The sequence below is a fragment of the Oryx dammah genome, unplaced genomic scaffold (assembly GCF_014754425.2).
Source record: "Oryx dammah isolate SB20612 unplaced genomic scaffold, SCBI_Odam_1.1 HiC_scaffold_20, whole genome shotgun sequence".
Classification (NCBI taxonomy): domain Eukaryota; kingdom Metazoa; phylum Chordata; class Mammalia; order Artiodactyla; family Bovidae; genus Oryx; species Oryx dammah.
The window spans coordinates 47254404-47271431 of record NW_024070204.1 but is presented as its reverse complement, the minus strand read 5'-3'; positions in this window follow the sequence as shown (position 1 = coordinate 47271431).

Sequence of the window (17028 nt, the reverse complement as noted above, 5' to 3'; positions counted from 1 at the left end):
GAAAAAATGACTGAATATTTCTCAAATCTGCTGAAAGACATAAAGCTAAATCTGAGTCAATCCTAAACATGGTAAATCCAAATAAATCTACATCGAGACATATCATAGTCAGACTTCTAAAACTACAGACAAAGCAAAAGTCTTGAAAACAGTGTAAGAAAAATGACATCTTAACTTTAGGGGGAACAATTCAAATGACTCAAGATTTCTCATCAGAAAACATGGAGGCCAGAAGGAGGCAGCACAACATTTTTCAAATGCTGAAAAAAAAGAAAACTTGTCAACCCAGAACCTTATATGCAGTGAAAATATCTTTCATGAATAAAGAAGAAATCGAGACATTTTCAGATGAAGGAAAACTAAGACAGTTTGTTCTTAGAGGAAGTCGTCTCAACAGAAAGGAAATGATAAAAAGAAGGAATCCTGGAACACCAAGATGGAAGAAAGAATGGCTCAAGCAAAAATAAGGATAAATACAAAAATAGGGATAAATATTTTCCTTATCTTGTGTCTTCTAAATTATGAACTTGGACACTCAAATACATATATTATATATCTATTGTCGTAAGTAGAAGTTTAGCTAAAAGCTCTGGGAAAACATTCTGTAAGTTCTGTTTTCTCCCCCTCATAGCATGGGTAGTAAACTTAATTTAATAGGAGTGAAGTTTGTGGTCCTGCCTTAAGGTCACCAGGCTGCTGCTGCTGCTCCTGCTAAGTTGCTTCAGTCGTGTCCGACTCTGTGAGACCCCATGGACAGCAGCCCACCAGGCTCCCCCATCCTGGGATTCTCCAGGCAAGAACACTGGAGCGGGTTGCCATTCCCTTCTCCAATGCATGCAAGTGAAACGTGAAAGTGAAGTCACTCAGTCATGTCCGACTCCTCGCGACCCCATGGACTGCAGCCCACCAGGCTCCCCCATCCATGGGATTTTCCACACCATAAGTCTTAACTTACATCTTCACTCTGAGCTTCCCTGGTGGCTCAGACAGTAAAGAATGTGCTAGCAATGCAGGAGATCTGGGTTCAATCCCTGGGTTGGGGAAGACCCCCTGGAGAAGGAAATGGCAACCCACTCCAGTATTCTTACCTGGAGAATCCCAGGGACAGGGAAGCCTGGTGGGCTATAGCACATGGGGTCACAAAGAGTTGGACACAAAGGAGCGACTAATGCTTAAGGTCAAAGGATCATGAAACACACCATAATAGGGGACAGCCTGTCCATGAGAATCCCCAACAGAACTGTTGATTGTCATCAAAGGGCCAAATCCTCCCGATGATTACAGCTGCCGCTCCTGTAGCCTGTCAGATGAACATGCTGTTCCAGCCAAAGCCCGTCAATTTCAGTCCCACTTCCTTTATATGCAGGCCTCCCATTAGGAATAAGATTAAGTCTGGAGCCTTTGTTTAAGGTCTTCCTTCCACTTAATATTGTTGTTTTCTTTCTTGATCTTTTGTTCTATCATTTTAGTTTTTAGGGCAGCAGCGACATAAATAAACTTCATGGGAAAATGTTTCTGAGGCTTCAAATTGCTGGCAGGCACAAGTGGACCACTAATTGGCTGAGAGACACACAGCAGTCCTCTCTTTTTGGGATATGATTGTGGCAATGCCTGGGGAACCTGGAACTGACAAACTGTTGACAGAAATTTGCTTTGGCTGGATAAAGAGGGTAATTCATAACAACCAAGCATGGAAAGGGACTCAGTTCTGCCACATCTGAACAGGAAGTGTATTTTGCCATCCATGTAGTGCAGCCTGCATGAGTTTTGCTTGAGAAAAACTGGCTCTGGCCTTTTGTGATATGTTCTATGATCTTTCTCCTGTCTATTTTCCACTCATCACTTTTTTCTTCTATCCCATGCGCCTCCTTCAAGGAGCTACTTGTTGTTCCCCACTTTCTGCCTCTGTGCCTTTGTTCATGCTGTTAATTTTGCCTGTAACAACTTTTTCCTCTTATCTACCTAGAAAGCTTCTACTCATTCTTTAATCTAATTCAATAGCTTCTTCCTCTGTGGAGCCTTCCGTGAATCTACTCCACCTTCATCTGCACCCCATTCCAATGAATTGATTTCTCCTGGGTCTCCTGTAGCACTTTGTATGGCACTATTATTATTATTTAGTTTATTTAGTTTAATTGGAGGCTAATTACTTTATTGAATGGTTTGCCTCCAAGTAGCATATTTTGGGGGCTCCAAAATCACTGCAGATGGTGATTGCAGCCATGAAATTCAAAGATGCTTACTCCTTGGAAGGAAAGTTATGACCAACCTAGATAGCATATTCAAAAGCAGAGACATTACTTTGCCGACTAAGGTCTGTCTAGTCCAGGCTATGGTTTTTCCTGTGGTCATATATGGATGTGAGAGTTGAACTGTGAAGAAAGCTGAGCGCCAAAGAATTGATGCTTTTGAACTGTGATGTTGGAGAAGACTCTTGAGAGTCTCTTGGACTTCAAGGAGACCCAACCAGTCCATCCTAAAGGAGATCAGTCCTGGGTGTTCATTGGAAGGACTAATGCTGAAGCTGAAACTCCAGTACTTTGGCCACTTCATGTGAAGAGTTGACTCATTGGAAAAGACTCTGATGCTGGGAGGGATTGGGGGCAGGAGGAGAAGGGGACGACAGAAGATGAGATGGCTGGATGGCATAACCGACTTGATGGACATGAGTTTGTGTAAACTCCGGGGCGAGTTGGTGATGGACAGGGAGGCCTGGCGTGCTGCAGTCTATGGGGTTGCAAAGAGTCGGACACGACTGAGCGACTGAACTGAACTGAATTAGTTTATAATATTGTAGTGGTTTTGCCATACATTGACATGAATCAGCCATGGGTGTACATGTGTCCCCCATCTTGAACCCCCCTCTCACCTCCCTCCACATCCCATCCCTCAGGGTTGTTCCAGTGCACCGGCTGTGAGTGCCCTGTTTCATGCATTGAACTTGGACTGGTGTAGATCACTATTATTGTTGTTCAGACACTCAGCCCTGTCTGACTCTTTGAGACTCACATGGACTGTGGCAAGCCAGGCTTCCCTGTCCTTCACCATCTCCTGGAGCTTGCTCAAACTCATGTCTATTGAGTCAGTGATACTATCCAACCATCTCATCTCTTTTGTCTTCCCCTTCTCCTTCTGCCTTCAATCTTTCCCAGCATCAGGGTCTTTTCTAATGAGTTGGGCTATTCACATCAGGTGGCCAAAGTATTGGAGCTTCAGTTTCAGCATCAATCCTTCCAATGAATATTCAGGGTTGATTTCCTTTAAGATTGACTGGTTTGATATTGGAGTCCAAGGGACTCTTCTCCAACACCACAGTTCAAAAGCATCAGTTCTTTGGTGTTTAGCCTTCTTTATGGTTCAACTCTTACATCCACACGTGACTACTGGAAAATAGTCTGCTTCATTTTATATTATCTCCTCCACTGGACTGAGAAATGTGATCTTGTTCTTCCTTTTAATTTCAGGGACTGATCAGTGTTGAGCTGGTGGTAAGAGTTCAATAAATTCTCATCGATCTAGCAAATAAGTAGATGAGGATACGTGCAATGTCATAGTGATAAAACATTGCCTAACACATCGGTGTTAGAAAAAAGGTGTAAAAGATGCAATGCCAGAATTCCACTTCTGGGAAGACATAGTAAACATACTTTATCCTATTCTTTCTTAGATACTATATGAGAAACAAGCATAAGGAGACTCTGAAAGTTGGAGAGAAGAAGACAGACTGCTTAGGATCTGGAGATCCACAGAACTCAGTGGTGAGTTCTTCAGGTTTTCTTTCTGCCCTTATTATCCCAGACTTGTAGCTGAGTGAGCTGGCAACCTGGAAACACCAGTGTGTGCGGACAGAAAAAGGCCCTAACAAAAGCTTGCTCTATCTAGTCAAAGGGCCAGGAAAGGAGCAGCCTAGAAAGACAGAAAACCTGGGGGAGAAAAAAACTACTCAAGTCAAACTTCACAAAAAAACTCTGGGTCCCTTGCCATGCCAGCAGAAACCAGGTAGGAATCTTAGACTTCTACCCAGTCTATAATGAGTTTTCTCAAGTTCCTTTCACCTGGAGTGCTGTCAGAGAAAACTAAGTAGCTAGGACTTCATTCCAAATGAGAGGTAGTGAGTGGCCCGTGCCCGTGAGGTGTCAGTAGACGGCATGTGGGAATCAATAATGAGGCAGTCCTAACCCTCCAAGGCAGACACATTTCAGTGGGGATCTCGTGGGAAGCCAGAACCGGCTCCCCAGCCCAGTAGTAATGAAGGGGTCCCTTGCTCAGGCATCAGTGAAGCCTAAGTGGGAAAACTGGACTTCCATCTCCACTTGCCAGGAATGAGGTGGCAGTTTTCTTTTCTCATTGGAGCAGTGTCAGAGGAAGACAGCTAAAACTAAAGGTTAAAGTCAGATTTGCTACCCAGGATCTTTTTGGTTTGCACCAAAGATAGGTATTTCCTGTTAAAACCTTGGATTCATTTACTTACTTGTAAAATGTTAATTGAATATCTACCATGTGTTAGGGTTAGTGCATGGCATTAACGATAGAACTCAGAACAAGACAGACATAGATGTGATCTCTGCCCACAAAGAACTTACATTCTGGTAGGGAACACAGACTTCACAGAAACAAATATATTTTAGCATAATAAAATTAAGAAGCATTAATAACAGTATAATAAGAAAACCATATCATCATTAACCCTTTGGTGGTACTTATTGTATACATGTACAACCACCCAGAAGCCACACTCTTCTCTTTCACACTGGTTATCAACACTTCCAACCTCTTGATCAAAAACCATTCCAGAAAGCAAACACAAGATTCTCTGATTCACTCAGAGTATCTTATTAAAAATGGAGCCTCATGATAAATTAGCTAGAAGTTTTTAAATTCATAGTTCATCAATAGATAAGAACTCTTTGAATACATAAAATATTCACTAACCTATAGGATTTATACTTACCTCAGCAACATTTCCCAGTTTTCATTCGTGAACTTAACTGGTGTATTTATAGATTTTACACATAAATGATTGTACTTTTTACTTAGCAAAAGTTTATTGAGCATTTATTATGTGTCAGACTCTGTACCAGGTTTTAGGGACACAAAGATGAAGACAATACAAAGCATTGAGAATAGAAGCAGGGAGAATTTCTCCCTCAGCTCTCTGTGTGAATCTTATAAGAAAAAAAAAAAAAAAACAACAGAAAGAAGAGACATCCTACTTATTATGGTGTTGTTGGAATTGGAAAAGACTGGAAATAGTCCAAGTGTCCATCAGTAGAGGACTGGTTGAATAAATATTGGTATATCTATACAATGGTGTACCATGTAGCTGTACAAGAAATGAGGACTCTCCCAGTATAATGCTAGGACGTAATCTTTGGAATACTGTGTTAACTGCAAGAAAAGCAAGGGGGATGAAATGTGCAAAGTATGCTATCATATAAAAATAGAAGGATAAATAAACAACAACTTTTCATAAGAATATAGTTATCTATTGGAAAGGAAAGGAATAAGACAGTCATGAAAGCTACACTTCTCTGACTATTTATTTTGCAGATTTGACTTTGAAACTATATAAATGTTCAATATAATTAAAAACAAAATTCAATTAAAAACCTAATTTCTAATAATTGAAAGCAATGAGAAACAAATATACCTGTGTATCAAGTTGGTTGCATAACCACACAAATAAAAACTCTTTTAACTGTCTGTCTAATGCAAGATTTTGTCAGTGAATTCTTAGTGAGATATACCCTAGGAAAAAAAGCCCTGGAAAATAAACAAACCACTTCAGAACAAAGTAAAAAAACCCTTAAACTGTTTTTAGCAATTGTATTTTTGGTGTATCGTCATTATGTGTGTATTTTGTGAAATACAGATTATGTGTATATTTTGTGAAAGAGCCAGTGAATGTCCTTTTGTATCATTGAGAACTGGGATTTCAGCATGAGAAAAAGGGGCTATGAATCCAAGAATTTAAGTACATATCCTGTGTACCTAAGTTCACGTAGTAAGTATTGGTGTTAACTGGTTATGTGTTTTAAAGCAAACATACAAATTCCTTTCTTATCTATGTCTACATAAAAGGGCTAGAAATGATGACTGATCCACTAGCCAGGAGCACTCTAGTGAATTAATGGATCTAGACAATGATTAATAACTGCTAACACCACAAGGAAGACAGGTACTTTTTGTTCCTAGCAGAAATAGAAACTGAACCTCAGTCTGATCAAGCCTCTAGATCTTATTACCAATTCACAGAAAACAGAATGGAGAGAGAGGAACATGCTAAATGACACTGTGTGTGCTAAGTTGCTTCAGTTGCGCTTTACTCTTTGAGACTCTGTGCACTGTAGCTCCCCAGGCTCCTGGTCCACGGGGTTCTCCAGGCAAGAATACTGGAGTGGGTTGCCAGTTTCTCCTCCAGGGGATCTTTCCAACCCAGGGATCGAACCAGTGTCTCAGGTTAGATGTGATAATCAAGAGACACCCTGGTAAGCTGTACCAGAAAAATGGCCAATTTCTTCAACAATTAAATTACAAGGGGAAAAAAATCATGGTAAGAAAACTGTATGTTTAAAGAGACCAGGTGGCGCTAGTGGTAAAGAACCTGCCTGCCAATGCAGGGATGTGAGACACTGGTTTGATCCCTGGGTCAGGAAGATTCCCCTGGAGGAGAAACTGGCAACCCACTCCAGTATTCTTGCCTGGAGAATCCCATGGACAGAGGAGCCGGGGGGCTACAGTCCATGGGGTCACAAAGACTTAGACATGACTGAAGCGACTTAGCAAAGAGATCAAAGAGGCATATTAATCAATTTCAATATATGAACGCTATTTGGATATTAACTTGACTAAGTTGCTTGCTTAAAAAACTAGACAATTGGTGACACTTGAACATTGACTGGATGTAATTTGACCTTAATGAATTAATATTAAATTTAAAATGTTCAAATTAAAAAGTAAAAAAACCCCACAATAATAGTTATGCTTTTAAAGAGATACCTTGCACAATAATAGTTATGCTTTTAAAGAGATACCTTGTCTTCTGAAGACACATATTGCAATATTTATAGGTGGCCTGACATAGACAGGGATTTACTTCAAAATATTTCAGAGGTGGGGGAACTGAATGGGACAGACATGAAACAACATTTACCATAAATTGAGACTTGTTGAAGTTGGATGATAGATTCATGAGGACTCATTATAGCACTCTCTCTGCTTTTGCAAATGTGCAAAAATATTCATGCTAAAAGGTTAATAACAAAAAAGAGACCACCTACTTAACACAAGGTTTACTTTCTGAGTTCATTAAGGCTTGGTCTGACCATGTTTAGGACCTGTCATCTGGTTCCCGTTTCCTTAGATACTAACAAATATTATTATGAAAAGAAAAATGAATTTGCTGAGATACTTTTTCCGTGTGCTCCCCTAATGTAAGAGGAATCGGGGGCTGCCAAACCTGTGAAACTGAAACTGGGGTGAGGAGCCTAGTGTGGTTGCTGACTTGCTCTTTAGGGTTCTGCTTCTTCCATTTGGTCCCTGATACTGATACCCAACAGCCGTCTGTGGCTGTGGCTTGGAAATGATGTGGCATCTGAAAGGGAGGGAACTCCAGCAGTAGGATTGTGTCAATTGCTCAATAAAGAACATAAAATATTGCCTCCATGTAGCATTAGTAATTGAGAAACATTTTTGAAACTTGGGTCATGGGTTTTTAGGGACCTTATAGCTTTTCTAGTCCAAATCATTTGTGGCAGATGAAAAAAAATGAAAGCCCAGAGAGATAAAGTGACTTGGTCAAGGTTGCAGAGCTCCTGGCAGAGCTGGGGTCAGAGCTCACATTTTGCTGGTTTCCAGACTTCTGTGCCCTTTTCTCTAGACTACATCTGGAGTGGGTGGTATCTTGATGTGTTTCTAGGAAGGAGTTTATATAATAAGTGGTCTCTGGTGTCAGATAATCTGAGACTGAATCCATGTTCTACTGCTTTCCAGCTGTGTGACCTTACACAAATTATCAATGTCTGTATAACATCTATAAAATGAGGATAATTATAGCATCTACATCATGGTGTCATTGTAAAAACTCAGTGAATCAGTATGACTAAAACTCTTAGACCAAGGCATGGCACCATTCAGTCACTGTTGGCTGTGACCTAAGACTGCATGCAAGTAGCAGTCACTGAGCATGACCAGTAGGACTTAGGTAGAAGATCATAAGGTTTCCCTGCTGGCTCAGTGAGGGAAGAGTCTGCATGCAATGGTTTGATCTCAGTTCGATCTCTGGGTTGGGGAGATCCCCTGGAGGATGGCATGGCAACCCACTTCAATATTCTTACCTGGAGATTCCCCATGGACAGAGGAGCCTGGTGGGCTACAGGCCATGGAGTCGCAGAGTTGGACTCGACTGAATGACTAAGCACAGAACAGCACAGAAGATCATTAGGCACTTGGTAATTTCAAATAGAGCCTGCTTGCTGAAACTGCCCTGGAGTGTGTGAACTGTTTCTTAGGATATTAGAAGTCTTCTTCAATCTAGAGCTGATACAGTGCCTGAAAGTCTCAGGTGTGGTTAATGAAGTTAAAGACTGTTTTATGATTAATTGTTATCTAGAAGTAGTAAGTGTAATCATATAAGTCATCGTACACCTCATTGTCAATTCACTCATCATCCAAGAGAGAGCTAGTCAGTTAGCCAAGCCTTTATGGTAGGAAGCACAGTCAAGAACAATATTGAGGAATGTCAACAAAAAAGATGCACAACGTGATGCTGCTGCTGCTGCTAAGTCGCTTCAGTCGTGTCCGACCCTGTGCGATCCCATAGACGGCAGCCCACCAGGCTCCCCCGTCCCTGGGATTCTCCAGGCAAGAACACTGGAGGGGGTTGCCATTTCCTCCTCCAATGCATGAAAGTGAAAAGTGAAAGTGAAGTCGCTCAGTCGTGTCTGACTCTTTGCGACTCCATGGACTGCAGCCCACCAGGCTCCTCCGTCCATGGGATTTTCCAGGCAAGAATACTGGAGTGGGGTGCCATTGCCTTCTCTGGCACAACGTGATAGTTGCTAGTTAAGCTTTATTTGGGGCAAAATGAAGACTGCAGCCTGGGAAATAGCACCCCAGATAGCTCTGAGGAACTGTTCCAAAAGCAGCAGTAGGGGAAGGTCAATATATAAGATTCTGGTGAAGGGGGAGTTCAGTGCAATCAAGTACTTCCTTTATAAAAGGGTTTCCACTAGTCCTGAGGAGCTGATGTCACATGAAGGGATTTAATGCTTTTCTAGGTATGAGAAGATGCAAGATTGGGACCATGAAATCAGTTCCTGAAAATATCTAACTATCTAAAAAACTGCTCTACCAGTTTCCCTGGAGCACAGACTGCCTTACTTTCCACCTGAATTCCCTTCAGGGAGTGTTGAAGGTTGGCAGCTGCAGCAGCACAGGCAGATGGCGAATGCCCTTGTGGTTGTTGTTCCGTCGCTGGCAAATGCTCTGGGTGAGTCACAATTTGTAGTTGACAGGAACCTGATGAACACCTCCGAGGCAGTTATGGTAGACACTGTTGGTGCCCATATCCCCTGGCTAACACTTCCGTATTCTGAAGGCTGCTTTCTCAGAAACCTTGAACTCTGTCTCAGGGTGCTTTATTCTGTAGCTCTGGGAGTACATTCAGCCCATGAGCAGGGCAAGCTGGAAATGCAGAAACATTAATGACCCTGGAGTAACTCTCCAACATCTCCAATGACAGTGGGTGAGTTGGTGGCTAATACCCCAGTTTCCTAGCCCCACATTTGGAATAACTCTGAGGTGTGTTCTGCACTGTCTCCCAGTTCCCCCATGGGATTGAGTTCCCTTGCCCATAGTGGTAACCAGCATAAAAAAGTACCCTTTATTACCTGTTTATTCTCACTCCTCTACTATCCTAGTGGTTTCCTAGTGGTGTGTCTCATAACTAGGTTACCTGCACACCGAAATTCTGGTATCAGTTTCAGTGTTTGTGTATGGAGAGGTCTCCCTTGTTGGTGGCTCAGATGGTAAGGAATCTGCCTGCAATGTGGGAGACCTGGGTTTGATCCCTGGGTTGAGAAGATCCCCTGGAGAAGGGAAGGGCTACCCACTCCAGTATTCTGGCCTGGAGAATTCCATGGACAGAGGAGACTGGCAGTCTACAGTCCACAGGGTTGCAAAGAGCTGGACACGACTGAGCAAATTTCACTTTCTTTTTCACTTTTATATCACCAAGAAATGCTCTGATACCAGCTGGGGTGTCCTACAATTTAACTCAATTCTGATGGTGTCTGTCTATCAGAGAGAGCATCAGGTTCCACAGGTTAAGGGCTCAGTGCCATAAGACTGCCCTTGCTGTGGATGCCAATTGAAATTCCAGGTTGTTACTCGTGGTTTTGACTGACTTGCTATAAATCAGAAGTTCCTATGACTCCCTTGATTAATATCTGGGAGTGGCTCTGGGATTCAGGAACCATGTTTACTCACTGAATTGTCACTTTATTACAAAGAATACTAAAGGATACGAATTCACAGTTCAGATGAAGAGATACATAAGGCGAGGTTCCGAACAAAGAAGCTTCTGTTCCTGTGGAATTTGGGCCTGGTATGCTGGCATGTGGAAGGGCTCTGTTTCAAAGCCTGGAAGCTCTTTGAACCGCCTCCTTTCACGTTTTTATGGAGGCTTCATTACACAAGCATGATTGATTAAATCATTGGCTATTGCTGACTGATTCAACTTTCAACTCCTCTTACCTCTCCAGAAATCAGGGGGCTGAACTGAAAGTCCCATGGTAGGTTCCCCTGACAACCAGCTCCCAATCCTTAGGTACTTTCCAAAATTCATCTCATCAGTCCTTAGGTACTTTCCAAGAGTCATCTTTTAATGTAAACTGCATTATGGAGGAAAGGTGCTTGTTATGGATAGTATGACACCCATTTCACCTTTGTGGCTCTCAAGCAATTTCAGGACCTGAAGTGAAAGTGAAAGTCACTCAGTTGTGTCCAACTCATTATGACCCCATGGACTTAATAGTCCATGAAATTCTGCAGGCCAGAATCCTGGAATGGGTAGCCTTTCATTTCTCCAGGGATTCTTCCCAACCCAGGGATCGAACCAAGGTCTCCCGCACTGCAGGCAGATTCTTTACCAACTGGGCTATGAGGGAAGCCCCAGGACCTGAAGACAGGAGATCAAATATTGTAACAGAAGATGCTCCCATTGCTCTTATCACTAAGGAAATTCCAAGACTTTGGGGATCTGTGAGCCAGAAACCATGGAGAAGACCAAATAGATATTAGAAATACACTTTGGTCATTTGAGTGACCAAATATATATTTTTTACACATCATGATATCTCACATTCAAATCTGTACCTCAGGATCTGCTTTGGGGGAAGTCCAAATCAGGATAGCAGCCTTCTAGCATTTGGCTGGGGCTCCCCATGCCTCTTGTTCTTCCTGCCTCTCCCCATTCTCTTCATCTGCAACCACAATTTCAACCCCAAAATTCAAGGGCTGTTTTTTCTTTTATGTAATTATTTAATTTTGGCTGTGCTGGGTCTTCGTTGCTGCCTGTGGGCTTTCTCTAGCTGCCGTGAGTGAGGGCTACTCTGTAGCTGCGGTGCAGCGCTTTCTCATTATGGCCCTCTTGTTGCAGGGCACAGGCTCTAAGGCGCACCAGCTTCAGTAGCTGTGACACAGGGGCTTAGTTGCCCTGCAGCACGTGGGATCTCAGTTTGGAAAACCATGTTCCTTGTAGGCAGCTTCTTAACCACTGAACCACCAGGGAAGTCCTAGGGACTATTTTTCTGATGTAGCTATTAGTATTTCTATGGAAATCTCCCTGGGGTAAGTAAGGAATAGGTATTCAGAATTAACAGTATCACAGAATCCTCCCGAAATAAGCAAGCCACATAGACTGACACTTGGGAAGGGGGAAAATGTCAAAATAAACCATTTCTTTGTAGAACTCAGGAATTCAACCTTCTTGACGACCAATTCCTAAATAAAATTTGGGCTGGAAGCAAACTGTCTGACATCTCTTGCATCAATACCACCATTAACAAAATTTGCAAGTTGTATCCATTCTCAGACTTATTGACCCTGATAGTATTTTAATAATTACATCATGTTCAGCAGGCTCCTTTGAAAGTATAATTTTATACAGATTTGGAAAATATTACATTTCTAAATCTTTTATGCAATGAACTGACAAGAACAAGCATCTTATTAAAATTAATGAAATAATTTACTCCTTAAAGTTCAGTATTGCTAAAAGCTAAGTAGTATTTAGACAATGATGACAAGGCCAAAACAAGTAACTGTGAAAGTAATCTCTTTCAGACCAGGCATACTAAGTGCTTTTATAACCTTTTTTTTCCCTTCCTACAAAGTAATGACAACATCCGCTGGATCATGGAAAAAGCAAGAGAGTTCCAGAAAAACACCTATTTCTGCTTTATTGACTATGCCAAAGCCTTTGACTGTGTGGATCACAATAAACTGTGGAAAATTCTGAAAGAGATGGGAATACCAGACTACCTAACCTGCCTCTTGAGAAATCTGTATGCAGGTCAGGAAGCAACAGTTAGAACTGGACATGGAACAACAGACTAGTTCCAAATAGGAAAAAGAGTATGTCAAGGCTGTATATTGTCACCCTGCTTATTTAACTTCTATGCAGAGTACATCATGAGAAACGCTGGACTGGAAGAAACACAAGCTGGAATCAAGCTTGCCGGGAAAAATATCAATAACCTCAGATATGCAGATGACACCACTCTTATGGCAGAGAGTGAAGAGGCTTTTTAGTAAAAGCCTCTTGATGAAAGTGAAAGAGGAGAGCGAAAAAGTTGGCTTAAAGCTCAACATTCAGAAAATGAAGATCATGGCATCCGGTCCCATCACTTCATGGGAAATAGATGGGGAAACAGTAGAAGCAGTGTCAGACTTTATTTTTTTGGGCTCCAAAATCACTGCAGATGGTGACTGCAGCCATGAAATTAAAAGACGCTTACTCCTTGGAAGAAAAGTTATGACCAACCTAGATAGTATATTCAAAAGCAGAGACATTACTTTGCTGACTAAGGTCCATCTAGTCAAGGCTATGCTTTTTCCTGTGGTCATGTATGGATGTGAGAGTTGGACTGTAAAGAAGATTGAGCGCCGAAGAATTGATGCTTTTGAACTGTGGTGTTGGAGAAGACTCTTGAGAGTCCCTTGGACTGCAAGGAGATCCAACCAGTCCATTCTGAAGGAGATCAACCCTGGGATTTCTTTGGAAGGAATGATGCTGAAGCTGAAACTCCAGTCCTTTGGCCACCTCATGTGAAGAGTTGACTCATTGGAAAAGACTGATGCTGGGAGGGATTGGGGGCAGGAGGAGAAGGGGACGACCCAGGATGAGATGGCTGGATGGCATCACGGACTTGATGGACGTGAGTCTGAGTGAACTCCGGGAGTTGGTGATGGACAGGGAGGCCTGGTGTGCTGCAATTCATGGGGTCGCAAAGAGTCGGACATGACTGAGCGACTGAACTGAACTGAACTGACAAAGTAATGACAAAACTTACCAAGTCTAATATAAAGGATGGCTTATTGAAATTTTAACTAGGTAATAATATTCAATGTTTATATAGTGTTTTTTTTACCATAGTGTTCCAAGAATTATCAAATAATAATTGAACTTTCTAAGTCACCTACTTCACTGCCTCTTACCCCTCACCTTTATGAAGAATTTAAAAAAATAACTTCAAGCATATGATAATTATATTGTTAAAAGGTTCTAGAAGTAGAGTTTTATCAATTTGTCATTCATTTTTTCAATCACTCATCATTACAATAAAATTTTCTATTTATCCATCCATTCATCCACACACTCACCCATATACTTACAAATTTTTATTAAGCAACCACCACATTCGAGGTCTTATGGTAAATTCTGGCTTTACAGTGGTTATCAAAACAGTTATGGGTCCCAGCTCTCATGGAGCTAGTAGTATAGTAAATTCTACAGCATAAATTCTAATAAGATTTATGTGATTATACTGTTTCCATCCAAAATAATTTTTGAAATATGCTTTTCCTAATTAAGATTCAGATAGTTAATTTCAGGTATAATACTTTTAGTTGCACAGATCTAGAGATAAGAACATTTGAAAAAAGAATGGAGGCCTTGTCTGAATACAGCTGAGTTCAACAAACACAAACCTGTATTCCGTGCAGGTTAATGTGGTTAGATCACATTATGAGGTGTGTCAGTGTGGCAAAGCAAGGCAGTGGCTCATGGAAACCAATATATTAGCTCACTTCTGTTTTAATGTTGTTCTGGTAAGTTTTTAAAAAAAAATAATTAAGAGAACAGAGGTTACAGGCAAGGCTAAAATTTATGATGCTTCCATCTTAGAATTCCCTTGTCAACTTGGGATTCGCAAATTTTTCTTCTCTTCCTTGGTCATTGATGCTTCTAAAAGGGCAGATAAATAATCGTTCCTGACTCATAGAGCAAGCTGACTCATCTCTAGCTGAGAGAAATGTACCATTTCCTCCAGGGAGGTGTTTGCTCACATTGCTTAGTCGTAGATATCTCTATGCTGGGTTAGGTCCTGAGAGAGTTGAGTTCTCAAAAAGAGCAAATGAGTTCACCTTTATTTTCAATGACATGATTTTTACCACAGCAATTGCTGTAGCCTTTTGTTTTTTTTTGTCTAGTCAGAGATGGGGAGTACGAAACTGGTGATTTAGATATTTCCTTCCCTCTACCTTAGGAAATCGTTGACAAACTGCTAGTGAATCAGGCCTCATCTGTACTGGACAAGAGTGTTAAGAGGAAATTGTCCTGCAGGGATTCTGAATGACTCACACTTGACTGAGCTTTCTTTAGAACAATTTTTGTATTACAGGTGTTTTATATTGATACATATTGCCGTTATGACTACTCTATGCATATCACTTTTATAATAATTTTTGAAACATAGCATATTTATTTGCATGTTCACGTTAGCTTGTTAGACCCTGAGTTCCTACATGGCAGGAATTGTCTTTTCCTCTTGCTATTTCCAGGGATCAGCACAGTGCTCAGTTAATAGTGAGTCACTCAGCCGTGTCTGACTCTTTGCGAGTCCATGGGCTATACAGACCATGGAATTCTCCAGGCCAGAATACTGGAGTGGGTGGCCTATCCCTCCTCCAGGGGATCTTCCTGACCCATGAATCGAACTGGGGTCTCCTGCATTGCAGGCAGATTCTTTACCAACTGATCTATCAGGAAAGCTCGCTCAGTTAATAGAGGTGCTTGATAAGTGTTTGTTGTGTGAATGAATGAATCTCTCTGAATGCTCAATAGTGAGGACTCAGAAGTGTATTTGGATTGGTTATTAACATGGCCACTCTGCACTGTTGGCTGGTATGACCACATGTGAGCCTGCTTAGGTTTTCTACAACATGGCTAATATTCATGGTATTACTATATCCAATGTTCTTCCAGTGGAGTTGCTCTTGTAGTTTGGATGGAAAAGCTGCTACATTATTTCAAATGGTTGTGAAATAATAAAATAAATAATAATCTCAAATGTCAGAGAAATTATTTTCATCGAACTTAAAAAACAATTCTACAAGATCCACTTACAAAATATACACAAAAGGAGAATATACTCAGACTACTGAGTACCATGTATTATTTTTATAGTAGGAACAAGAATGTTTGCCATGTAGCAGTATGTGGTTAAGATAAAAATATCTTTTCAAAAAAGTCAGGGCATATTTTTCCATGTTAAGCCACAGGATGAAACAACAAGAAGGAAGTGATTTATTGATTATAACATTTAGAAGTTACTTTTCTGAATCAATTCTTATTTTAATAGGGCTAAAATCATTAGGAAGTTTGGAGGATATGGGTATAAGGGCATAAAGACATATGCTTGTCACTGTATGGAGCATATACCAGGGACAGAAATTTTAAGTTTCTGATTTTATCTGTTAGGATTGGTCAAGGATGTATAATGGACTTCCTCGGTGGCTCAGTGGCAAAGAATCTGCCTGCCCATGCAGAAGACGCAGGAGATATGAGTTTGATCCCTGGGTCGGGAAGATCCCCTGGAGGAGGGCATGGCAACCCACTCCAGTATTCTTGCCTGGGAAATCCCATGGACAGAGGAGACTGGCGGGCTGTAGTCCATGGGGTCGCAAAGAGTTGGACAAGACTGAGCACGCACGCATAAAGATGTATGTAACAGAAAGTTCCAAATAATCGTGGATTAAACATATAAATGTTTTCCTTTCACGTAAAGGAAGTTCTCAGGCAGAGAGTACAGGAATGGTATAGAGGCTCTCTGTTTCATTGTCACTAACACTTGGTCTCTGTTCAAGTTTGCCACATGGTACCAGGATTTTTGCTGAAATTCTAGTCATCACATCTACAATCCAGGCAGTAGGAAGGAGGAAGGGGAAAAGGGCACTCCTTCCTGCTGAGTCAGCTTTCTTTAAAGGAACTTCCTGGCTAAAAGTTTATTAGTTTTGCTTATCCTTTCAAAGAACCAGGTTCTTGGGTTCAAATGTTGTTTGGGATTTTTCTTGTTTCCTGAGGTAAGCTTGTATCATTATAAACTTCCCGCTTAGAACTGCTTTTGTTGAGTCCCATAGGTTTCGGATGAAAAAGCTTAGGAAACCAAAAACAAAAGGAAAAGACAACCTATGAAACGGGAGAAAATATTTGCAAATGATGCTACTGGCAAGGGATTAATTTCTAAAATATACAATCAGCTCATACAGCTTAATATAAAAATAATTTTAAAATGGGCAGAAGACATAAACAGACATTTCTCCAAAGAAGATATACAGATACCCAACAGGCACATGATGATCGATACTGCTACTTATTAGAGAAATGCAAATCAAAACTACAATGAGGTATTACCTCACACCAGTCAGATGTCCATCATTAAACAGGCTATAATTAATAACTGCTAGAGAAAGTATACAGAAAAAGGAACCCTACTAAACTATTGGTGGGAGTGTAAATTGGTGCAG